Raw genomic sequence first — 7059 nt, 5'->3', positions numbered from 1 at the left:
TCTACTCTTCTCCTAACCTGTGAGCTATTTCAAATGAAATTTAACCAAGTCCACCATTTTGTATTGTTGTTGTTGTTGTTATTGTTGTTAAAGATTAACGAACAAAACAAAAATAATAATTGTAACTTCTAAAATTGGCACAAGGTCACAGATTGTGTAGGAGTCAAGATTTCAGTGGTAAGTGGTACTTATTTTGGCAATTTTGGAAACGTTAAAAGTTACACAACGGGATTTAATAGAAAGGGATGCAAGGTGGTGAGCCTGCAGAATCGTTAGCACGCCGGGCAAAATAATTAGCGGCATGTAGTTTGTCCTTACGTTCTGGGTTCAAATTCCGCCGAGGTCGACTTTGCCTTTCATCTTCTCGGGTGTCGATAAATTAAGTACCAGTTGCATACTGGGGTCGATCAAATTGAGACACTTTCTACTCTTGCCCAAGGTGCCACGCAGTGGGAATGAACCCGGAACCATGTGGTTGGTAAGCAAGCTACTTACCACACAGTCACTCCTGCGCCTATTTTTATTTTTACTTGTATTCTCTTATTTCCCTTTATACTTCCTATTTCCTTCCTTTTCCAAAATAACTCCTTGTATTGAACTCTGATATTTCCCTCTATTTAATCGTCTTACATCGTCTCTGATGAAGGGATATCCCTAACATCTCAGAAACAGCTGTAAGACTACCTTTCTCTTTATAAATGTCCTGAAAATTCCACTCAGCCTCGGCTTTCTTGTCTCATTTTATTTAACAGAAACACAGACACAAACACACACACACACACACATATATATATGAGTGTATGTATATATATATATATATATATATATATATATATATATATATACACAGGCATATATATACATACATATATATATATGCATCTACATATATGTGTGTTCGTGTATGCATGCTTGTTTGTATGTATGTGTGTATTTATGTTTGCATGTGATCATGTATAGATGTATGTATATATACATCACTGTATTCACTGATACGAACATATCGAATGGCTTGAGAAGCTGTTTCCTCGTTATACAATGGCTAATATACTAAATCAATCAATTAATAATCAATTATTCAATTAACCAATCGTTCAGTTAGTCCCTAATCATTTTCTTTCGAGTTTAAATTTAATTGGTAGATTTTCAGATTGTGCTACAAACAAACTTGTAGAAGTGGGATTGTAGATAACAGACATGGCTAATTATCTTTTTATTTCATTTATTATATACTTGGCAAATTCACAGTCCTGGGGGGTCAAGATGTCATCAAGTGTGGGAGCATGTTACTCTGTGAAGACATAGCTCAGAGAAGATTACTACTAACAAATGTATTTTCTGGCCAATCTGCAGTAGGGTGATTTATAAGCTAATAACAACAGGGAACGGGAGAAGGTCAACTGGGTACATAGTAGCTGTATAAGTCAATTATCTGCTTTTCTATTTCGTATGAGGAATATCGGGTTTACTACGGTTGAAGCTAATTCAATTAAATAAAATTAAACTGGTAGGTGCAAAAGTTAATGATTAGATTAAAGATTAAAAATTAGTTAGGGAAACAGTACTTGGTATGTTAGATAATAGATAATTTAAGAAGGAAGAGGAATAATCCCTAAAAAGATGATGTAGTCATTAATTTTATTTACACCTAGGTAAGTTAATTATTTGGGATTTTTGTATGAAAATCTTTTAAAATATTTTGTTAAATAAATGAAAACAACTCATTAATAACACGCTGTTATTAGGTTAATTAGGTTGGACTTACAGTTAATTATGCCTCCACCAAGTACAGATTAAAGCTCACACCACATCCTCTGTAAGGAAGGGTGCTACCTATAATAAACCATGAAGTACAGTAATCTATATTCCTACCTTTGAATTCAGCCAACAAAGTGCAGTTTTCTTTTGTATTTAAGAGAATGAATATAGTTATGTAATCTAACTTTGAATTTCAAAACGGTTGGGCACCAGGTAGGCTCAAGTAAAAAGATTATGCATAATAATAAGGAGTTTCATAATTATTCACACATTTTCCGGATCATTCACAAGAAACTATAGAGTTGACGAATCAATCTTTTGATTGGAAGATAATCTTTGTTACACGCTATGTTGACTGTCTTGACTGTTTTCTTGTTTTTCTACCACTATCCATGTTACAAGCAATCACATTCTAATGTCCATTATTATAGGCCCCGGTGGCCTGTAAAGAAAGTATTATTGTTATAATAATAATATTAATTATTATTATTATTATTGCTATTATTATTGTTATTATTATTATTATTATTATTATTATTATTATTATTATTATTATTATTATTATTATTATTATTATTATTATTATTATTATTATGTGATGAAAGCTCACAGCTTATTTTGTTGAGTAAGATGGAAAATGTTTGCTGTCTACAGCCAGCAGATTAAGGTGACATTTGTTTACTGGTCATGCTTCAAGAACTCAGCGAAGAATTCTTGCAGTTCCAAGCAATGCTGATTTTTGTAGGTGTTCTGCCTTCACAGTTGCACCAGTCTTTTTCAGCCATGTTGTTCGTTGAGTGCTGATACTTCCAAGTGCACCAATTGCTATTGGTCTAATCTCCTCATTGATCACAACCTTCGTATTTTCCACTTAAAACCGTCAAAGTTGTTTATTTTTCTTCTTTCACGTTGATCCTGTTGTCACCGAGGCATGCTATGGCGATTATCGTACATGTTCTTTGTTTTTTATTCGCCACAACAATGTCCGGTTTCCGATGTCTAGTCAAGTGATCGCACAGGATTTTGCAGTTCTTATTTTCAGTGACTCTTTCTTGGGTTTGCTCAGACCACGTCTTTGCTCTTTGTAGGCCTTGATTTCCACAAAGCTCCCAATGGATCATTCTTGCCACATTGTCATGGCGTAGTTTGTATTTGCGTTGTTCCAATTTCGGGCATTCGCTAACGATGTGCCATACCTTTTCACCCCTCTCACCACACATTCTACATTTGTCGCTATCGGTAGTATTGTCTATTCTGTACTTCATATAATTGGTACTTAACGCTTCTTCCTAAGCTGTGCAATTTTCAGTTTACAGTTTTGATGACGCCGGCCTTCGTGAGTTTCAGCAGTGGCACAACGACATTTTTTTATATACCACCCTAAGTTGTTTTCCTCTGCTTCTATACAGTCCTGGCAATTGATCATCATCCTCCTCATCATCATCATCATCATCATCATCATCATCATCATCATCGTCGTTGTTGTTGTTGTTGTTGTTGTTGTTGTTGTTATTATTAATATTATTATTATTATTATTATTATTATTATTATTATTATTATTATTATTATTATTATTATTATTCAGTAGTCTAATTTTCATAACGTGCTTTCACTTCACTTCCGAGCGCAGCTCTGTGTGGCTTTGGTATGTGTTGTGGTTTGCTGTGATGCTCTTAATTTTACTGTATTGAAAGTGTTTTACGTAGGATGCGTGCAGTGCTTAGTTGTGCTATTTTCTGTATGTTATATATACTTGTTTGTCAATGCTGTTTTTATTATGGATTTGTCTGAATATTATTTTATCATGCCTAATGCAGCCACTATAATATGAATTGTTTCTGCTTTTAGATTCCGCATTCGAGTTACCTCTATTTTAAAATCTTTATATTTTTAAAGTTTTTCCGTTTGTTTTAGAGAAACATTGTTATCTGTTGGTATTGGTACATCGATTAGAAAGCATTTTTCCTTGGTAATCTCTGACAACTATGTCCGGTATATTAGCCTTAATTTCTCTATCTGTGTGTATTGGCATATCCCAGAGTATGATTGCTTTCTCATTTTGTGTGACCTTTTCTAGCGTATGCCTATACCATCTTTTCTGTTGCTATTCCATAGTGTTGGCTATTATTATTATTTTCATTATCATCTTCTTTCAATTTCGTTTCCATTTTTTGCCGAGTGTCTTCCTGACACCTAGGAGAGAGAAACGCACTGTATACATTGGTAGGCCATTAAAATAAACACACCAAATTGACCATTTACAAAGTCATGTAATAGAGTAAAAGGGGAAGAAAGACAGAGAGAAAAATAGAAAATAAAAAAGTAGACAAAGAAAATAAAGGGGAAAAGGGAAAGAAAATTCACAGCAACAAGCTCTTCTCAATACGTGTGACGTACCAGTTTAGACAATCTTTTGCACTTCCTGCATAAATGGTAACCGTCTTGAGATGCTACACCTTTTCGATTTCGATGAGGAAATCTTTATATTTTCTGAGCTCATCAAATTCTTTTGCCGAGATATTATGGTCACAGGGTATGCTCATGTCAATCAATAAACAGACTTTATTGTTTTGGTCTTTCACATCAATATCTGGTTTATTTGCCTTGATGGTTCAGTTTGTACATACTGGGAAGTCCCCAAGAATAGTTGCATTTTCTCCCTCAGTTACAGCGGTTTTGATTTTATAATACTGACACGTTTTCCGGCGTAGATATTGGTTAACTCTGTCATGTGATTTGTACTCTACAGGTGCTGAAACCTTACAACCAGAGATTAGATGGTCCACTGTTTCTATCCCATCGTTGCAGTATCGGCATTTTGGGTCTACACCATTTTTCATCACATTGGCTTGATAGTTCTGCGTCGATAAGCTCTGATCTTGGGCAGCCATGATATAGCCTTCACTTTCTGCCTTTAGCCCTGATCTCCATAACCACTGATGGGTGTGCTTCTGGTCTACATCAGCTTGTTTGCTATGGGCCGCATATTTACCATGCAGCAGTATTTGTTCCCACTTTTCAGGCAATTATTCAAACGCATTTTACTTTGCTTTTGATTTAACCTTTTTTGCAGCTACAGATGAGTAGTCATAATGGTTATATTGCGATTTGTATATTCTACCCCGGCGTCACTTTGATGGCACGCGCTTCTCTCTTACTCAACAATAATAGTAATTTCTTTTACTTGTTATTAGGGTGTCGGATGAAGGGACATTACAAAGACAGGCATATAGTGTGGAGATTTACATAGAATAGGGCAATATATATATAAACAAGGGTGGAAAGTGTACACGGTCCACAGTATAAACAAAAGAAAAGTATACATAGTTACACTGGTAAATAAACATGTGATAGTGATGCGATTCTCCTGATACATGAGAACCTCTAGGACTAATCGGGATACGCCACCATCTTCCCGAACACCAAGGACAAGTGTTCTCCGACTCACAAGCTAATTTTTAAAGTGATACCATCCACTTTTGCCATTTTTTGATACTTATACCCACGTTTGACTAAATTCACTCGGGGTCAATACCTCCCCCCTCCCAACCCTCACTTTATTTTTCAAGTGAAATTTGAAAAAGTTGATGAAGACTCTACCAAAGAGCAATGTCTCTATCCTCATACCTTTCAACCTTGTCCACCAGACAATCTCTTTTGACATATCCATCAGACAAAAGAAAACTGCCTTACCTGCTCGTTTAAAGGAGGGCAGAGAGACTATCATCACTATTGCCTCGCTTGATTGACGAATCCGTCCTACACACGACAGCAGCTTTTCGACATAACTTCAGAACAAGTAGAATGGCTTTTTCTCTGTGCGCTCATCTTGTACACACCCATATGACAGTACATACGTGCCTGTAAAATATAACCTGAGCCGGTAGCGTCCATTGGAAGCACGATCAAGCCAAGGACTTCTGGAAACTATCCTTGGCAATCCCCGACCGGCAAGTCCTACAGAGCAGACTGATCAGTTCGTTTCCGTCGGCACCCAGAGTCTCCCCGAAAACGTGGTCACGCTTCCCTATCATTAATCTTCAATAAATTGCTAAATTAGAATATCCAAGGATCCATTGCCCAACTTGTTGAAAGTTATGAGTACCTTACGACATTCTATGTGCCAAGCGCCCAGGGTCAGTCTTTCCTTTACCCAGAACTGTAGGTCCATTAAGGAGACGGATTGCAGAAAGACGGGCCTCAAGAATAAAGCTCATACACATTCACCTTCTAGAAATCGTTACAAATGACACAGCCGAAGCGTATATCTGCGTATTAGCAGCCACGGCATGTTTAAGTCGCAACGTCGAGGGTATTGGCAGCAGATTGATCTCTTGATTATTCGAATGCATCCCTTCCATAGGAAACTAAATAACAGACGCTCTATAATCAGATACAGCAGTAGTTGAGACAAGCCATGGCGACTAGGCGATATAGGCATTCACCACTTCTGCACGACCTTTCAGGGACAGTTTCCTCTCTGCCCATTTCTGGGCAAGACTAGCCACTCTGCTTACATTATAACTGGCCAGTTAGTCTAGCGTACAACAACGCTGTCCGACGGCATGAACAAACCAACGGACTTGTCGGCCTTGATTTTCGCCACAGCCACCAACTCGTATTTCTTTAGAATACGTGTTGGTGGCAAAAACAACACTTGATTTAACCATAGATTTCGGCATTTGGTTTGAGTCGCTAGTTTCAGTTTGATGGCCAGCATTTCACTTCAGCCTACACTGATGACTGCAAACCCGTCTAAGCCTTTTTGTGTCACAAAAAAAAAACGGTTAGCATCAATATTTCTTCTGGAGGTTGAGTCCTGAGTTACTTTTTCATTGGAATTCCGGGTGTTCCCTACCGTACTCTACCTTTTGGATTCCGGCTCAAAATTATGGACCCTGGTTTCATCTGTGACTTTTCTCTCCCAAATAGCTTCGCCTTCATCGTTGTAGTGGTAAAAAAAAGCGTTGACAGATCTCCATGATTTCCAGCTCTTATGCGCTTGGGTAAACTTCCTTGGCATCAAACTCGTTCAGACTTTACGGAATTGAAGTTTGTTGCAGAGGGTTCCGTATGCAGAGCCATGACCAATTTGCAGATAACATGCCACCTCATCAATGGTCATTCGTCGGTTTGCCAGAACCATCTCTTGAGTTTGTCAAATCTTCATACCAGTGGTAGCTTCATAGCCGTCATGATCCCACAGCGTGCTTCACGCTTGTTCGGCCATTTTAAAACATTTTAATCCACTCATACACACTACAAAGTGTGTGTGTGTGTGTGTGTGTGTGTGTGTGTGC

At 37.5% G+C, this 7059-nt stretch overlaps 2 long non-coding RNA genes across 16 annotated transcripts in view; both read right to left on the bottom strand.

The window, feature by feature from the left end:
* The window catches only part of LOC106871257 (uncharacterized), a 413124-nt gene that overhangs the window by 207800 nt on the left and 198265 nt on the right, over positions 1-7059 (bottom strand). The window lies entirely within an intron of this gene.
* Positions 2264-7059, bottom strand: part of LOC128250325 (uncharacterized) — a 5121-nt gene continuing 325 nt past the window's right edge. The window contains exon 2 of the long non-coding RNA XR_008266351.1: positions 2264-3952. This is a non-coding gene — a long non-coding RNA (uncharacterized LOC128250325). The remainder of the gene's footprint in view (positions 3953-7059) is intronic.

The sequence above is a fragment of the Octopus bimaculoides genome, chromosome 20 (genome assembly GCF_001194135.2).
Source record: "Octopus bimaculoides isolate UCB-OBI-ISO-001 chromosome 20, ASM119413v2, whole genome shotgun sequence".
Taxonomy (NCBI): Eukaryota; Metazoa; Mollusca; class Cephalopoda; order Octopoda; family Octopodidae; genus Octopus; species Octopus bimaculoides.
This window is presented reverse-complemented; position numbering and strand designations above follow the sequence as displayed.